The sequence below is a fragment of the Eleutherodactylus coqui genome, chromosome 2 (assembly GCF_035609145.1).
Source record: "Eleutherodactylus coqui strain aEleCoq1 chromosome 2, aEleCoq1.hap1, whole genome shotgun sequence".
Lineage (NCBI taxonomy): Eukaryota > Metazoa > Chordata > Amphibia > Anura > Eleutherodactylidae > Eleutherodactylus > Eleutherodactylus coqui.
In genome coordinates, this window is record NC_089838.1 from 43,617,095 (window position 1) to 43,636,926 (window position 19,832).

General features: G+C 45.7%; 1 protein-coding gene across 7 annotated transcripts in view; it reads left to right on the forward strand.

The window, feature by feature from the left end:
• LOC136611258 (transcription factor 7-like) overlaps nucleotides 1-19,832 on the forward strand; it is a 112,354-nt gene that overhangs the window by 24,419 nt on the left and 68,103 nt on the right. The gene's annotated exons all lie outside the window — the stretch shown is intronic.

A 19,832-nucleotide genomic window follows, 5' to 3' on the forward strand; every position in this document is an offset into this window, starting at 1 on the left:
GCCCGTGCCTGGAGCTGGAAACTTACAACTTAGGAAAATAACCAAATCAGCCCGATCGCTTCTCCTCTACACCGCTGCAAATAAATGGTGACCCCTCCGTTTATAAGGAGTTGTTTTACTTCCATCACAGAGATGCGCTGTATGTAGTAGCGCCATGTTGGAGAAACGCAACTTTTGAATAAAATTTGCTACATAGTCAGTAAATCTAATATAGGGAAATCTAGACTCTTTTGTATTCTTACTATATTGTCAATGTTTTTATTTTTTTTTATAAATACAGTTTGCGCCACCAGCAATAATTGCTACCAAATTTAATCGCTCATTGACTTGATAAAGTGGCATGCAATATTAGTCGCACCTACCAGAGCCTCTTATCCCAGCCGTTCTACCCTTGTGAGGCTACGATCAATAGTCCTCAGCGCATCACGGTGGAGGAGGGCTGATTGGTTGTAAATGACAATGTAATGCCCCGTTCACACAGGACGACTGTCGGCATCAGCGGGTACGTCGCCGCTAGTCGTTAGCGCTCGTGCAGACTATTTATATAGGCAGGTCACTGATGAGGATCACTCGCTTATAGATGGCTACTTCCATGTGAAGCGGGGAGGGTTTAAATGTTGCAAGAAGTGAGCTGTTTAAAAGTTTTTCTTTGTTAGATTCCCTTCAATTGTAAGTAAATAAGTTGTCTATATAATTCTGCTGCTTTAGGCCCCCTGTCTACGGGCGTTGCAGAGATCCGGAGCAGGAGCCGCCGCCGAATCTCCGCCAGTCAGCCCTATCTGATAGGCTGACCGCGGAGAGTCGGGGCAATTCACCCCATGCTACGAATTGCCCGCCGCGAGTGGAGAATCTTAATGATTCTCCGCTCGTGGACAGCCCTTTCCATAGCAATGCTATGGAAAGCTTCGGCTGGCGTGATTCATTTTTTTAAAATGAGCACTAACTTTTCAGGGAACTTGTGCTCATCAACTCACTTGTGTTTTTCTGTAATACACTTGCATATAAATATTGGTGCTTTACTACTGCAAATCATGTTTTGAAGTGACTACCCTAGGGGTTTTCCTTCAACTTCTCTGAAATCCACACTCTGTCGTTGGGTACAGCTCTTCAGTAGTAACTAAGATGCAGGGATGTTTCCTCAGCTTCTCTCCTGTTGCTATCTTCATAGGCGGTTCCCATGCACTCTGAGGCTGCAGGCTGACAGATCTGCAGACACTGATCTCCACAATCCCTGCCTCTCCTGCTGTTACAGCGTGTATACATTATTCTGGATTTACTAACCATTTGACCAGAATGTGTTTAAATTCCTCAGTTGCCCTGTAAAAAGCAGAGAGGCTTCAGATACTGCCTCACTGCTGATTTGGACTAGAGACATTGCAGTGTAGCATGGGAATTGAGGGCAAGTGTTACGGTATACTGCCCTTGATACGCCAGCCCGGGTGCCCTAGATCTCACCCACAACCCCTGTTGCTGTCTGCTTTCCTCCACTCCTGGCTATCCCCCGAGGGAGCGTCCTGCTGTCAATTTTGTAGATGAGGAACAAGATCAGATTCTACAGCTGCCACCACCACCCCAGGTGCCAAGATATTCTCAGGAGCCACTTTCATTTACCGGCGAACCGAAACTCCGTGAGAGGGCGTCTGCCTTCACGTTCTTCTCCCCTGGTATATATGTAACGACGAGGTTAAACCTGGCGAAAAACAATGCCCACCTGGCCTGACGAACCATGAATCTCTTAGCATTGGCGAGATATACCAAGTTTTTATGATCAGTATACACGGTAATGTGATGCCTTGCCCCCTCAAGATGGTGACGCCACTCTTCTAGAGACCACTTAATCGCCAATAACTCAAGATTACCAACGTCGTAGTTATGTTCCGCCGAACTGAACTTCCGCGAGAACGCACATGGACTATATCCAGATCTTCCACTGACTTCCTGAGACAATACAGCCCCCGCCCCCACCTCAGACGCATCGACCTCAATGAAGAACGGTCGCCGCACGTCAGGCTGAACTAGCACTGGGGCAGCAGTAAACGCCCTTTTGAGACGACTAATAGCCTCTAGGGCCTCTGGCGACCATCTTGCCAAGTCGGCACCCCTCTTGGTAAGATCTGTCAGGGGTTGAGTAATAACAAAATAATTCTTAATGAATTTATGGTGTAAACCTAACAACCACTGGAGAGCTTTCAGGTTATCTGGTCTGACCCATTGGAAGTTTGCCGCCACTTAATCAGACTCCATCTGAATCTCCGTGGGTGAAAGCACATAACCAAGGAAAAACACTTGTTTAGTACTAAAAATGCATTTCTTCAACTTGACAAAAAGTTGGTACTCACGCAAACGGGTCAGAACCAGCCTCAGGTGCCGCACATGTGAATCCCAGTCTGGGGAATACACCAGAATGTCATCGAGATATATGACCAAAAATATCCCCAGGAAGTCGTGGAAGACCGCATTCATAAATCCCTGAAACACAGCAGGGGCATTACAAAGTCCGAAGGGCATGAGCAGACATTCAAAATATCCGAACGCAGTCTTCCACTCATCTCCCTTTCAGATGCGTATTAAATTGTAAGCCCCCCTTAAGTCCAATTTGGAAAACCAGTGGGCCCCTACCACCTGATTCAATAAATCGGGGGCAAGGAGCACTGGTTCTTCACTGTAATTTTATTCAAAGCCTGATTTAATCCACACAAGGCCTCAATGTCCCATCCTTCTTCTCTACAAAGAGGCCTGCCCCGGCAGGGGACCTGGACGGCCTGATGTGTCGTTTGGCCAGAGACTCCGAAATATAGGAGTTAAGGGCTTCGTGCTCGCGCCCAGACAAATTCAAAATGGCTCCCTTAGGGATGGGACTGTCGGGGATCAAATCAATACCACAGTCCCACTTTCTATGGGGAGGCAAAGTCTCAGACAGTTTCTTAGAAAATACGTCATGAAAATCACACATACTCAGGAATAAGTATGGTATCTGCTGAACACATGGATATAGTAGCTAAGTGACTATGACAGGACAACCCCCAATGTGTCAATTCCTGAGTGGACCAATCAAATCGGGGATTGTGCAGTGCCAACCAGGGCATACCAAGCACTACATCAACGGACATCATTTCCATTACCAAGAACGGCAGCTCGTCAGAATGGAGGACACCCACTGTGAACTGTAAAATGGGAGTCCTCCATTGTACAACACCTGCAGACAGGGGTTGAATCAATACTAGTGAAGCATATGGGAATCTTTAACGCCGAGAATTCAGTCATCAGAGGTCTGTCAAAACTTAAATTAATCAAATTGGCGGCAGCCCCCGAATCAATAAAAGCTTGACCAGACCGACTGAAATTCCAGAAGCCAATCTGACAAGACACCAACAACTTAGGGAGCACCTGTCCCAGGCGATCCTCCCAAAAATCACCTAGGATCTGAAGTTTTCCGCTGGTTCGGACTGATGTTTTAGACACTTCTGAGGACAGGTCGCTACACGATGTCCGGCTTTCCCACAATCGAGGCAGAGACGATGAATCATCCGGAACCATCGCCGTTCCTCGGGACTTAGCTGGTCCACTTCCATAGGCTCGGCACCAGAAGTTGGCATGGGAGACATGGGAGCGGGTCTGCTGGATTCCATAGCCCTACGGGTCTGACGTTCCTCTTTTCTAGATCTCGGCCTTCTGTTAGCTTTAACCGCCAATTCCATCGCATCATTGAGTGTCACGGGAGCAGGATGAGAAATGAGTAGATCCTTGACAGCGTCCGAAAGACCCAACAAAAACACATCTTTAAGGGCGCCAACGTTTCAAGAGGTTTCACCTGCATAGAGTCTAAATTTAGAGCAATAGTCCTCTGCCCACTGTTGCCCCTGACGTAGAGACATGAGATGAGATACCGCCAACCCCGCACGGTCCGGCTCATCAAAAATACCTCCAAGTTCCTGAAAAAACAAATCAACTGACTGCAGGCAAGCCGAACTCTCGGGTGAGGAGTATGCCCATGTCTGGGGGGAACCCCGAAGTAAGGACATAATCAAACCAACTTTTTGGGATTCTCAGCTGGAGGAGCGGGGCCGCATCCGAAAATACAATCTACATGCCTGCTGACAAAAAACTTGCTCCTCTCCCCTGAAAATACCTCAGGAAGCGGACACTTGGGCTCAGGAATAGAAGGGGCGGTAGAAGCATGCACTAACTCCAGCTCCTCCTAGGCCACCATACAACCGGACAGGTTTTGGATCACGTCCACTAAATCCTGCAACTGACTTGCGAGGGTACTCATAGCCTCCATTGGAGAGCAATTTTAAGGGCTAGTTATTATGTTACGGTATACTACCCTTGATACGCCAGCCCGGGTGCCCTAGATCTCACCCACAACCCCTGTCCCTGGCTAACCCCAGGTGGGCAACTGGGTGGCGGTCCCTTCTCTCACTAGGGACAGAAAAAGGGATGCTGGCGTACCAGGATGGAAAGGGTAGAACACTGACAGGAAAGGCAGATGTAAATAACCAACACAAGCAATACTAAGCAGAACTGAGGCAGATGCAAGAACCTGGCAGAAAATAGCAAAGTATAGCAGACAAGATGACAGAAGCAGGAGACCAACTGAGGCAGACTAGCTAGCACACTGAGGGAAACCCATAACTGGCAGTGATTGCAAGTGTCTGCCCGACCTTTAAACAAAATCCTCCGCCCAGGGGCGGAGAGAGGGAGACAGCCAGCTCCCAACAGAAAACAACAAAAGGGAGCTCGTGCACGGCAGCTGCACTCACAGGTGCGCGCACTGCACTGCGCGCCACCAGCACCACGCCGGCCAGGCAGCCAGACAACAACCCTAGGGGACGCGGCCCGACCGCAGGAAACCGCACACCGCCGCCCTGGGAGGACCAGCAACCGCTGCATGGTAACAGCAAGGAAGTGCAGAACGGTGAACGACTTGCAGAAATCTAGGCTTGCTACATGCCCCCTACCTGAAAGTGTATTGTAAACAGCAGGGCAACAGAAAAATGGCTAACACCACCTGAAAATCGGAACTTGGAGACATAAAATGGGGTGCAAACGGCAGCAAATGAGCGGGTAAGGAGAACCTGTTATATTTTAGAAAACTTGTTGAAAACTTGGGTACGCTTTAAAGCCTTGCTCTTACTTCTGTACAGATGTTTTATTTAGATGGTTTTTTAAGAGTCACAAAAAAAAAAATGTGCTGGACATCATACAAAATAACTGCGCTGTTCACCAGTTAGATGTGTCCCCCATCCAGCACAACCGGTTCCGGTCCCAGTCCCAAAAACTTCTGCAGCAGTAACATTCTACTCATGTTTCATGTGATCGCTGCATCCAATCACTGGCTTCAGCAGTCGCATTCTGTTCATCCAAACATAACCTCAGCGGTCAGATGAATGATGATTGGCACGTCGTCGTTGGAGAAGCTGTGGGGACTAGAGCTACAAATATCAGGGTGGCTGTGCAGGGATGGGGGACAGATCTGAATGGTAGGTGGTGCATAATTTTATTTTTGGCCATACTCGGCCACTTTTTTAAGACTCCTAAGACGACCTACAGGTTTAAATAGTTTCCTTTTGACATTTAGAGGAAAGTATTAAACTTGTTAGCTCATCTAACAATTGAGACAGGCCGCAAACTTTACAGCTACATCCCTGCTGACTCCTTTGTCATCCCCCACTCCTCCCCCTTAGACCCCCTTCCCATTTGGCCGCAATGGCTCTCATTACGTAGAGTCCAGCGTAGAATCCGCTGTCATGTGATGTCCGGTTAGTTATGAGCTGTATAACCTTTGTACCTTGCTGTAGAGCAATATTTCCCAAACTCCGGTCCTCACGCCCTTCTCATACTTTTCTCCTCCGTTTAGGTGGTATGTTGATATCTGAGGGGGATATATGGACCCTATCCTTGCTGTGATATGGATGAACAGCTGCATTCATTTACCACTTGGCATGTCATAGGATAAATACATTTATTTCAAGTCGCAGTATTTTTTTCTTTTGGATCATCCATCCCAGTTTTATAACGTTCAATTATTCAATTATTTCAGTGTGTAATTTTAGGTTTAGTTTTTCCCACCCTGAATACATTTTAGACTTCTAACAAATGTTTTGCTTTGGGGTTTTAGAAACGTTTGTAGGCTCCGAGTCAAATAATAGGGTGTTTAGTAAAATGACATTGTTGTCTTAATGAGCTGGAATGAAGTTCATTAGGTTTGGGCTTTATTGAAATCAGATGGAGCTTTGCTGAGAAGCATTTTAGGAAATTCGGTTTTAATGTATTTCGGGCAAGCCGTATATTGTTTATCACTTGTTTAGTGACATCTAGGAAGACCTCATGCAAGTGAATTTTAACATAAGGCACTTAGTGAAGTATTGAATATTAGAGCGCCACTGTGAAAAATGGAGTCCGATAACCCCAGTCTAAGACCTCCTTCCCTTTCCCAAAGTGGTCTATCAGGTAAGAGATGATTTCCTTTTTAATGTTCCTTCCTGTATGTTGAGGTTTGAAGTTATGGAAATCTCAACCCACTGATTTAGGACTTTGTTAGCCTCACAGTTATGTACTGTGCTTCCGCAAAAATCGGACGTGCCCCTCGAAAATAAGCCTTAGCCGGATTTTCGAGGAGGCTTGAAATATGAGTTCTACCCCGAAAATAAGTCCTAATTAAATCCCACATCCAAAAAAAGTAATACATTACCTAGCGGACTCGGTCCAGGTTCCTCCCACTCTTCTTCATAACTCCAGCACACTCTTCCTAAGATTCATAAATCCCACCTTCAGAAAGCGATAGCTGTGATTGGTTCATCCAGCTCTGCATTGATTGGTTCTTTGACCGCTGCTCAGCCACTCACAGCCATCAATATTTGTGTATGTGGTTTGTGTGCTGCATTGATTGGCTGAGCAGCAGTTGAAGAACCAGTCAACAGCTATCGTGTTCTGGAGGCAGGATTTATGATTTGGCTGGCCGCGGCTCACAGCCATTGCTTTCTGGAGGCAAGATTTAGGAATCCCTTAACCAGGGCTTGGTGTTCGAACTCCAAGGACTGCGGGAAGCATGCGCCGGAGCTCTGAAGAGGAGCAGGAGGAAACTGGACAGAGCCTGATAGGTAAGTATAATAAGACCTAGCGCCTCTTTTGGGGCAAAAATTTATATAAGACAGGGTCTTATTTTCTGGGAAACATGGTAGTTGCAATGACATGACCCAGGGAAATGGAATGGTGTAGACCAAAAAACTGGGAATAAGGCGCGACCCTTTGAAGAATATGCACATCTTTGACATATTTGACATATTTACTGTTTCAATCAAAACTAGTAAATATGTCAAACGTCTCTGCTTCCTAACAGACCCGTGTGGTTAAGATCTGTATATTGTCTCCCCTCCAGTGAATACGTTTCTTTTGTTTTGGGCACTTGTACTGCATGTCTGTAACATTAATCTGAACAGTCTGTTTGTAGTCCGACCTCCACTCATCTGGGTAATGGGGTCATTCAGTGGACGTGTAAGCCTTTTTTGGCCTCAACCATGTTAGGTGTACATGTATTATGTAGTTTACCAGCATTTATTGCGTGAGTATTAACCACTTTTCGACTGCTTCACATAAATATACGTCATGTAGTCGCGGATGCTGTGTGGAATGGGCTTAAGAACCAAGTCCGCTGCATTATTCTGACTCTCAGCAGTCTTTGACAGCTGCCGGCAACTACTGCGATATGAGTTGCCTCTGATCGTGGCAGTTAACTATTTCGATGCTGTGGTCAATATTGACTGTGTGTGTCCAAATAGCCAACTCATCCTACCAAAAAATAAGCACTCGTACGTACGGCTGTGTCGATGGGAAATTAAAACATTTGTTGGTTGTTGGAAGTCAGGGGGGCAAAAACCAAGAGAGGAGCAAAAAAAAAATCTGTGGCCGTAAAGGGGTTAAACTAGTAGAAAGTCATACAGGCATTGTGCTAGAATGAACTAATAATAAAATGCTTCACGTCTCAATGTATTAACACGGAATATACTTGAGTAAAGGACGGCTTTGCGAAACGCATACTTAATGCTCTAGAAGCATAATTCACATTCTTTGACAAGCGGGATCTCTGTTTATCTTGGATCCTTTTACTTGCACAAAAGTCTTGAGAAAATGATTTATAACTTGCAGTTAACAAGCAGCGTGCAACTTAATTGCTGCCTGAAGTGAAGCTTATATCAAATCCAATGACGCTTTAAACGGAAAGTCGCTAATCCCTTTCTACAAACGGGCTAAATGATTTGCATGTAAATCATTGGAACAATTCTAGTTTTACTGCTGCTTCCATCTTTGGGTTTATGTATCGAGAACCTTGGCCTTCCTGTGTAATTAAGCAGCACATTAACTGATACAAAGTAAACATTGTTTTTGGTCAGCGAGGTTATTAGTTCAAGTCTGGATCATATCCGTCTGTGATGTAAGAGCTACTTTGTTATATTCAGTCATAGGAGGGAATAAACTTAAGAGTCCTCTTCCCAGTGTGGGAATGTCTGTTGGCTGGATGTACACAAGGGCTTAAAGGGGTTGTCCCGCGCCGAAACGGGTTTGTTTTTTTTAACCCCCCCCCCCCGGGGGGTTCGGCGCGAGACAACACCGATGCAGGGGTTAAAAAAAACAAACCGCTCAGCGCTTACCTGAATCCCGGCGGTCCGGCGTCTTCATACTTACCTGCTGAAGATGGCCGCCGGGGTCTGCTCCCTCCGTGGACCGCAGCTCTTCTGTGCGGTCCATTGCCGATTCCAGCCTCCTGATTGGCTGGAATCGGCACGTGACGGGGCGGAGCTACACGGAGCCGGCATTCTGCACGAGCGGCTCCATTGAAGAGAGCAGAAGACCCGGACTGCGCAAGCGCGGCTAATTTGGCCATCGGAGGGCGAAAATTAGTCGGCTCCATGGGAACGAGGACGCCAGCAACGGAGCAGGTAAGTAAAAAACTTTTTATAACTTCTGTATGGCTCATAATTAATGCGCAATGTACATTACAAAGTGCATTATTATGGCCATACAGAAGTGTATAGACCCACTTGCTGCTGCGGGACAACCCCTTTAAATAACAATCCCCTAATAGCCAATAACTGATTATGAGAAAATCAGTAATAATGATTAACGTCCATGTTTGCAAGGTATTGCACTTACCTTTTACTCTTTTGTGAATGCCTGCATTGTGGCAATAGAGCGCATACTGCATATAGTAGCGAACAAGTCCGTAGGGCAAGAGCAGGCCATGGATATTACTACTGGTAAACAGTAGCATTACTTTAGGAAATGGGCCATATAATTTACAACGGCTATAAAGATACCATAACCTCTCCTATGCTGGGAGGGAAAAAACCTTTTTTTTTTTTTTGACCAACCCATATCCACGAGATGGTCCCAGTTTCCCACTTAGGAAAGCTGACGGTAGACTATTTTATGCTAGTAAAGCCAATTTAACAATCTGTCAAAATGATGCCGATCAGTTGTTGGTTGGATTGTTTGTAGAAGCGATTCCACCAGCAAAACGAACGATTAATGTGGACAATCGAAGAGTCATTTTGAAGCGGGGGGGGGGGGGAGGACTCTGTGGCTTGCTCAAAATGGGAAATGATCAGCCAGATTCTACCAGTCATGCCATACACATGTAGTAGTACGAAATCTTCCAACTTGGCCAGTCAAATTTTCGGCAGTCAATTGAGCATCTTGACCGGTGCTTAGGCCTCATGTCCACGGGGAAAATCAGGCCCGCTACGGATTCTCCATGTAGAAACCGTAGCGGGCCCCTCCTGCCCCGCGGACATGAGGCATAAAACTAAGAATTAACTCGCCTCTCGCCCGCTCCGCATCTTCCCTTCGCCGCGGCTTCATCTTCTCTCCGGCGCGGCCGGATCTTTTTTTCTTCGGGCCGGCGCATGCGCAGAGGCACGTCGGTTGCGCGCCCCGCGCATGCGCCGGCCCGAAGAAGAAAGATCTGGCCGCGACGGAGAGAAGATGAAGCCGCGGCGAAGGGAAGATCCGGAGCAGGTGAGTAAATTCCGATTTTGGTCTCCCGCGGATCCGGACGGCTTCCATAGGCTTTAATAGAAGCCTGCGGGAGACCCGCACGAAAATGGAGCATGGTCCAGATTTTTTCATGCTCCATTTTTTAAAAAAAAATCACTTTTATTGACCATCCGCGGGTATTTATCTACCCGCGGGTGGTCAATGCATCCCTATAGGATGTGGATCCGCGGGCAGGAGAAGAGTTAAAATCCCCTGCGGATTTTAATTCTTCTTTTGCCCGTGGACATGAGGCGTTAGTGTTAATTTTTCAAACTCTAGTCACCTGAAATGGCAGAAAATCAACAATTTTTTATCTCCTATATGGGCGCCATTACACGGTACTGGTGCATCTTGTCACCACTGGAAGAATGGGTGGAGACATGGGTTGGGTGAGTTCAGTTATAGGGGAGGGGCAGATGACTGCTGCAACTGAGGATTGGTTGATGTACGCTCCCAGGTGGCCTCCCATCTGCACTCTTAGGGCCACTGTGACTATCTATCTGTCCCTGGCGGACTCCCATCTCAGCTTCTTGGCCCACTATCAGCCTCCCCCAACCCCCCGGTGGACTGCCGTCTTCGCTCCCGACCACGCTGTCAGTGTTTTCTACAACTTTCCCATAATCTCCCCTTCAACCTCCTGTCATGCATGCCGCTGTTCTCCCTTCTCTCCTCCTGACTCCGCCGCTGACGCTGTCCCCGGCGTGCTCCACTGCTGGCTTCTCTGCTGCTGTCTTCCGAACGCTGAAGCCAGCCCCGCTGTCATATGACAGAAGTAGGTAAGCGCAGCATGACCTACACTCCGCTGTGGCGCTAGCCAGCCAGCTCCTGGAAACCGCTCTGCCAGTGCCGATGTAGAAGGTCCTTCTTCTGTGCTGCAATCGCATCCAAGTGCTCTTCAGGGGAGGACCAGCTGCTGTGGACATCTCCTCCAGCTATGGGAGCCCCAAGGTACAAAACAAACACCGCAGAGAAGCTCCGAACCCTCGTCAGCCAATCCAGAGCTTTGAGGGGCGCTAACAAGGTGTTGCCTGTCACTCTACAGGTCTCCACCTATATTTCTGGTGGAGACAAGGTGCACCAGTACCCCATTACACTACTGGATCTCCATAAGGGCATGGCTGTTCTGTAGTATCACTCCTGCCATGTACTTGCTACACTATGGCGGCACGTCCATTAGGAAGTCTAAGCAACATCTCCGTGGTAATTACATTGGGGAACTTAAGAGTTTCTGTTTTACCTGGACATGCTTAGTATTCCAGGAACCTTTATCATCCGACTATATAACCCTCGTATCCCTGTTTTGACGTTTGATGACAAGACTTACAATAGAAGGGATTTAATTTGTGTAAATTATACACTACATATGCATGAGCTCATGGTCAAAACTTTTTTTACCGCTTGCGGTAAAGAATATATATATATCTTTGGTGATAAATTATATAGCATAGACTAAAACCCGAGCGCTCCCATAATAGAGCAGTGATTAGACTTAACCTTTTGGAGTGAAGTGTCATATATTGCTGGATCTAATGGCAGATGAATAAAAGCCTTTTGTTGCCGGCTCGCTGCAATGGTTAATAATATTGCTGCTTTAAGATTAAGGCACTTCCAAAGCTCCCCAACTGCAGTCAATTTAGTCAACCAGCATTTAGATATTTTTAAAATTCCAACCTATAATTTCATGCATTCCTGGATTAGTGCTTCTCAGAAACTATCTGTTCACTTTATTTGCATTCTGAAATGATCATCTAGCCGACCGGCTCAGCTCCTCCGTTGGTTCGAAGGTAATTGTATGATTTCTTACTGACTTCCAAGAGTTGAAGGGGTCATGATTAAAAAATACACATGTACTTTTCTTATTGTTCTAAAAAGAATTTTCTCCTAATAATGAAAAGAAAAATTAAAGCGTTTTTCCATTTTTACGCATTAGTGGCAATGGAGAAGGGGTGACACAAATCTTTAAAAAATGTAGTTAGATGCTCACCTCCCGACTGCCGCGTTGCGCGCTCAGTGCTGCTCCTGGTCCTTTCGTGCCTTGTTTATTTGCGCTATAGCAGCCATGTGACTTGTTTACTCACGTAACTGCTGCAGCCAATAGCAGGTCAGACCGGAATGTCCTCACTGACCTCCATTAAACCTGCCTTGGAAATTCTGCTTTAGAAACTCACGTGACACGTTGGATTACGTGACTTTTGCGGGTCGTCTTGCCTGGTGATGTCACCTGTCGGGTGCTGTGGTGCCAGACCTCCGAAGCAGTAAGGTATATATTGATTGCGTATCATTTTGGACATGTGGGGCCTTTAGGCCACAAATTCCTTTTAGTTACCTATACATATTAAAAAAAAAAAGCAACCATTTTCATTTTTAACCAAAACCTCATGTGAAAGTTAATAAAGATTCTCTTTTGAGCGAGAATCGTGGTCTAAATGGGCCTTAACTTTCACTAATGTCTGCTATACATAGCCTCTTGAAGCAGTGAAAAAGTTCTTCTATCTGCATATTCAGTGCTTTTTTTCCCCCCTCTTATATACAGCATTAAATAGAACACGCTGCATATTGCTAAATATTAGGTGCATGTGGGAATATGTCCGTGAGGAAATTCCGCCCGTGCCTGCCGCCATAGGATTGGATTTTGGACACATGGGGCCTTTAGACCAAAAATTACTTTAAGTTGCCTATACATATTAAAAAAAAAAAAAAATCTTTCTGACCAACTAATCGGAGTATTATGTGGGAAAAAGTCAGCCATGTTTGAAATTTCCGTCTAATACCAGGACAAAAGACCTTTTGTTACCACACATCATTCCCAGAAAGATTGTTCATTTCTTACCCAGTATCATTGAACGTGTACACTAAACTACCAAAAGCAATTGGACTCCTGAACAAGAATTAAAAGTAGTACTCATTGTAGAAAAAAAAAGAAAATCGAGCACCTAGTTGTCGGAATTGATGAAACTTTCCATGTGTAATTGTACAGTTGAAATAAGTGATTACAATATTGGGGGAAAAGGATCATTTATTTAAAAAAACTGAACACTTGAAGGGAGGCTCTAGTACCCTGTTGGGTCGCCTCTAGCTTGGACAGCAGATGTGATACGGGTGGGCCTGGAGGCTCTAGTACCCTCTTGGGTTGCCTCTAGCTTGGATGGAAGATGTGATACGGGCAGGCATGGAGACATACAGGTTCTGTGTGGTGTCCTGCGGCATATCTGTCCACATTTTGCTGTGACTGAGCCTCTAGGATGTGCAAACTTGTAGGCTGTCGCAGTTTGCATCGCAGATGGTCCCATACATGTTCTGTTGGTGATAAATCTGGCAATGGGGCGGCCACGAAAGTAGGACACTATTGTGTAGGCATTCCTGTATGCTGCAAGATGTCCTGAACATATTGCTGAGCTGTCATTGTCCCTCGTACCACTCCTAGGGGGCACCGACTGTTGTATGTGATGCCCCCCAGACCATCACACCAGCAGGGGTCAGTGTGCCGCTCCACAGTAAAGGTAGGATAGGGATGAGCACCGTAATCCTACAAAGTCTCCAGACACGAATGCTGCTGTCAGTTCCCCAACTAAACCTGGATTCATTGCTGGAGACTACCTGATTCCACTCTATAACAGTTCAGTTTTGTCATTCACTATAGCACTGCAAACAGAGGCGACTGTGGGTGTCAAAGGCAGTACTTCTAATGGGTGCTATGAGACCAAATGTCCTTCAGTCAAGCTCCTGGAGGTGGTTCCGACAAATATGGGGACCTGTAATGATAGGGCAACCTGTCTCTGGATGGTGGACAATGAAACAGTTGGAGCTGTCATATGATTCCCTCTACTGGTGGTCTGTCGAGGCCGTCCCGAGCCCATTTGCCTTGTTTGTGTGTCCTCACCCATTCACTTGTCCCAACAGCTCCTAACAGTCTGCTCAGAACAGCCCATGTGGTGGGCAAGTCGACCATTAAGCTTCTCGCATTCCAATTATGCACCCTTCTCAAAATGGTAACTGGGTGAAATCTCTTGGATTGTGTTGTAGAGGCGTCTGGTGGTCAACAAGCTCCACACAAGCTGAAGAAAAGGCCCATTTAGACACAACGTTTATCGCTCAAAAGCAATCTTTTGAGCGATAATCGTTGTGTGCATTTACACGACAAGATGATTGCTCAAAATTTGCTCAAACAGCAGTTTGAGTGACAGTTTTGAGCGTTCACTTTGCATAAGCTCTTACATAGCTAATTAGCTACTTAAAAACTTTAGTGTGTAAACGAAAGCACCTGCTATATACATAAGACAGCGTGAGCGCTGTCTTCTGTATACAGCTGCTGTGTTCTCGGAGCGCTCAGCTGGTATACAGCGGAGCGCTCCGATTGAGGCATGAAGAACACAGCTGCAGCGGTGTCTTCTGAATACAGATCCTTTCTTCTCTGAGCTTTCAGCTGGTATTAGTCCTTTTCAGTCCGCTGAGAAGGACTTTACGTAGGCAGCATAAATCAAGCTTTTTCAGGTGTCAACAGTTGAGGCTGGTGAAGATGGAGTGATGATGTGCGGATTGTTTTCTTGCCTCACCCTGGGTCCTCTGATAACTCTGGATGGACACCATGATGCCTTGTGGTTCTGAAGGCCAAAGCAGGTCCAATGCGCTCTAATAAAGTGGCCATTCAGTATTAACAGTATCTCTAGATACTATATACTCTTTCAAATCATGGCTAGCTATTGTCTGATGTCAAAATATTAGGGTCCTTAGCAAGACAGTGGGAGGTTTTTGTAGTTTTTACACTTTGAATACTGTTTAATGATAATAGGTTGGATACCTGATAGATGAGTGAGGTTATTTGCCGTTTACAGCTCTGTAGTATTACCCTGTAATTTGTCTGACCAATTTTAGGGTGTTTTTGATATTATCATAATAAAAAAAAATAGTGGCGGAAGGGAGTCGGATGTAAACAGTTTTGCAAACCACAAACACACCTGACTATGAAGAGCTCTAGATTGTGGTTAAAGTCAAAGTACTGTGGAAGTTTCTAATACCAAGAAATGTCTTTTTTTTTTGTTAACTTCGTCTCAACACCAAAGGGGGTCTTCATGGTCTGTACTGCGAGTCTTGCATCTTGATCAACTGTTTGGCTGAGAAAGTGGGTTTGAATGAGCCATATTGCAGTAAAGTCTTGTCTACGGCCAGCACCTGCTGCTCATGGGTCGGGCGTGGATTCTAGTGGGTTGTTTTAGTTGGTGATGTAGTCTCCATCCAGTACTTGTAAAGATGCAGCTGTAATTGTAGGTTCTAGTTTGGTAATACATGTGTATATAGAGTAGCTTTCATTGTGGGTTTATTAAAGGGGACTTCCAGCCTGAAGCATTTAAAGGGGTTGTCCCGCGGCAGCAAGTGGGTCTATACACTTCTGTATGGCCATATTAATGCACTTTGTAATGTACATTGTGCATTAATTATGAGCCATACAGAAGTTATCAAAAGTTTTATACTTACCTGCTCCGTTGCTGGCGTCCTCGTTCCCATGGAGCCGACTAATTTTCGGCCTCTAATGGCCAAATTAGCCGCGCTTGCGCAGTCCGGGTCTTCTGCTGTCTTCAATGGGGCCACTCGTGCAGAATGCCGGCTCCGTGTAGCTCCGCCCCGTCACGTGCCGATTCCAGCCAATCAGGAGGCTGGAATCGGCAATGGACCGCACAGAAGCCCTGCGGTCCACAGAGAGATAGGATCCCGGCGGCCATCTTCAGCAGGTGAGTATGAAGACGCCGGACCGCCGGGATTCGGGTAAGTACTACCCGGTTTGTTTTTTTAACCCCTGCATCGGGGTTGTCTCGTGCCGAACGGGGGGGGGGGGGGGGACTGTTTTTGCGGGGTGGTTTGCCATTGCCTTCCCCAATCATCCTTGCCCCCCAGTTGGCTGGGTACTCGTCTTACTAGCCTTGGAAGGATAGAAGGCCGAGTCAACCTTGGACCTTTGGATGGGTTCAAATAACTTTTCCATAATGTGCACTGGGGGGTCTTTAGTTTTGCCCGTATGGCTGCTCCATTTTGACGTCTCATGAAACTTAGTGAGAATACCTCTTTAACATTTCCTATAACTAAATCCATTGTGTTTATTGAAATAAAATTGTATATGAAGTCCTTTTTTTCCTCATCTTTTTCTAACTTGGTGCTCGTTTTATTGTTTTTTCTCATCGTTGTCCAGTTACAGGAAGCGTAGGAAACGACCATCTACATTGGTGGAACATAACTGGGTCAGATCTGTGCGTTCTCTACTAAGAATTGTTGGGCAGATGTGAAACTGACCCATTTTTGATTATGGATCATTCAGAACAACCTGGCTGAGTAATTTGACCATTTCCTGAGGAAGGAAAAGCTTGACACATGATGATGCAAGGTGTAGCTCGGTCTAGAGTTGGTCTTAATGTGGTTTTGATGACCCAAAATAAAGTCTCCCACCGCTAAGTATGATTTCTGGCACCTGAAGGCCAATAATAAAAACCACAAAGAGGATTTTTATTGCAGTATGATTTGCCTTCTTAAACCTTCCTTCTCTTCAACATCGGCAGCATTAATTATATTTGCACTAAAAGGCTTTACTTTGGAGCCGGTTATAAAGTTTATTGTATGAAAATTGTACAAATAAAGCTTTTGATCACAATTTTTCATGTTTTGCCTTGTAGATTGGTTAACATAATGCATACTCTTCCGATAGTCTTTATATATCTTTCTAATGGAGATCAAAATTGCCTATGGATGTCATTGTGAATTGTGTACTCTGAACAATCACTGCATTAGGATCGTCTGGTGCTTTACATCTTGTGATCAGTTTTGCGGTGCCACGTGATGGCCACATCATGATCGGCTCTCAGGTTGTTGACCTCTCTTCTGATTAACATTTGGCAGTCATGGGTGTCGACTATCAACATGGACACCCCTAATGACTCCGCATTATCACTAGCAACGCTTTGCAGTGGGCCCTGAAAAGATGTTGGACTTGTCACTTAATATGGGACTCTGCACACATAATGGAAGGTCATTTCCTGCTGAACCACATGGATGGCCAGGTCCACATCTGGCATAAGCAGCATGAAGCCATATCCCATGGGTGCACTGTTAAGGGTCAACGTGCTGGTGGTGTCATGGTCTGTTGAGCAGTTTTTGGGCATGACCTAGGACTTTTGGTCATCATGCCACAATCCTTAATTGGTGAATACCACAGGGATCTGTTAATGATCTGCGCCCATATCTTCAGGAAGCCTTTCCAAACTACAGTTCCATATTTCGATAGAACTGCACTCCGTGTCATCAAGGTCGGATCACTAGGGAATGGTTGGCGGAACACTAAAATTAATTTTCCACACCACCTTTATTCCCAAACTCATCGGACTGTGACCCTATAGAACATGTTTGAGATATGCTAGAGTGGGCTGTAAGATCTGCTCTCCCTAATCTGCAAAATGTGCACCAACTTATGGAGCTGTTGCAGTGGGCATTGGTTGAGTATGGAGGATATTCGCCACCTTGTGGAGTCTATTTCTCAATGTCTGAAAGCCGTAATCGCCTGAAAAGGTGGACAAACCTGTTGAATAGGTTTTCCTAATGCAGTGACTGTTCAATGTGCAGGAACTGCTTGTACCGATTCCTAACGGGACTTTAGCAGATTTTCATATCCTTTTAAGTTTTTAACCCCTTCTGCGCCACCAACTGTAAATATCCACATTTACTTGCCATTTCGTAGAACTGACATATATTTACCTCCTTTATTCCACTGCAGCCCCAACACGCATATCCTGTGCTTACAACCTCTGGTTCTGGTGATGTCATCGGGACTTTATTAGTTGAGGTCCCAATTATGTGATCCCTACAGCAGTCAATCTTGGAACTCCTAGGAAAATGCTATTGTAGCAACCAACTTTATTAGGGTATGTTCTGTCAGAGTGAGATGGGAAGAGGGATTGAAGTTTTTGCATAGCATGCACATACATTAGACCAAAATTTAATTTGTTTGAACTCCTTCCTGCTTGCGTCACAAATTAATGGGCTGATGACAGTCACCACTAGTCGGTTTGAGAAGTCCTGACAGAAAAGCCATGTACTAGGACAGTGAAGAAAGATATAATTTCTTTATTTGTGAAGCTCCTGGAGAGGGCACTCTTTAAAAAACTGCGATGAAGGCTGTGGTCTTGTAGCGCTTTATGGACTTCATACGCTGGACACTGTGCCACTGACCAGTTTGTCTTTGGGTTACTCCTGAGGGCTTTGGGATTTGGTCTTGGCTGCAGGGGTCCCAATAGTCTCAATAGCACAGCTGAAACGGCAGACCTAGTCAATCTATAGGTCAGTACATACAAGGTTTTTGTGTCAACTGATAATGGTAAAGTCCCCTGGTGCAAGCACCGACTGACTCCTAGGGTGATGAAGCATTGTGCCTTTTTTTTTGGCAGGCTGTTTTTGCATGGTGGCTTGCCATTGCCTTTCCCAGTCATCTCTCTGTGGCCTGGAAGGCATGCGCATGCTGACACTCTTAAAGGGCCAGTGCGCACCTTGCAAAGTCGTTCCCTTTATGCAATACCTCTGCCAATATCAAACCTTATCACACCTCCTTCCCCTATGGATTGTGGCAGAGTTTGTAGTCTTTTAGTCCTGCTTAAGGTGCTATCCAAGTGCATTTCATTCTCCAGTTCCCGACTTTGGATTTTCTTAGTCTTCTTGCATTCTCCACTCCTGGATTGTTGTATTGATCACACATCTGTCTGCTGCCTGTCCCGACTTCTGGCATGTAGCATGCTGAACCCATTTTATCTGTTTTTATTCCGTGTTCTAAGTTGTGCTGCCTGGATTGCCCTGTACTGACCTGGATTGTCTGACTACGCTTCTGTTCACACATCGCATGCCGCTTGATGCGAGGTTGCCAATTGAAAGCAACGGGAAACATTTCCTATCTGGTATCGTGCGTGAAACTTGCGCTAGAGGATCAGAAATTCACGGAAGCAATGCAAGGTGTTTTTACCGGAACTTTTCCTTGCATCCACAGGTAAAACGCCTGTTGCCCGCTGCAATATTGGTTTCTCGACCCCCTCCCCCCCCCATATCACGCTTGCCCGTTTGCAGTTGGCATATATGAAAAACAATCTTTTTTTCCTTTTCTTTACACGCTGATGCTAATAAAACTTAGTCCTCTGCTTTTGAATGCTGCAGTTTCAATTTCTCAGTATCGGTCCTGTTAGCAGCCCGATACAACATCTGAACAGTCAAGCAGGTGGTTTGGTAAACCTGCTGTGAGCCCAGTTAGAGCCTGCTGTCACTGGGTGAAATGATACCCAATTTTAATAAAAAGTGGGACCGCACTCATAGATGCAACACTGTACAACTTTATTTGGGGTTGAAGTGTCTGTTTCACAAGTAGTCACTGCGGGAGCCGTGTAGCAAACACTTCAGCTGTAAATTTGACTTGGTCAAGAGGGTTTTCAGCCTCTGGGTGTAAACAACATAGTATATTAGGCCTGAAAGGAAGCAATGTCCAACTAGTATGTACCCCCTCTCCCCTCCTCCCCTTGTTGATCCACGGGAAGGCAAAAACAAAACAATAAGGGAGAAGCCAATTTAGCCCATTTGGGGGGAATATTTCCTTCCCGACTCCATAATGGCCGTCAGAATAATCCCTGGATTCCTCTCTTCGCTAACGGTAGGCAGAGATCTTTAGAATACAAGGCGCTAAGGACATGGTATGTTTTGAAAGTTGGCTAACGTTTTATCATATAAGGGCTATCCATTGCCACAGCAATTGAATATAAAACGAGTGCGTAGTAGGAAGACCT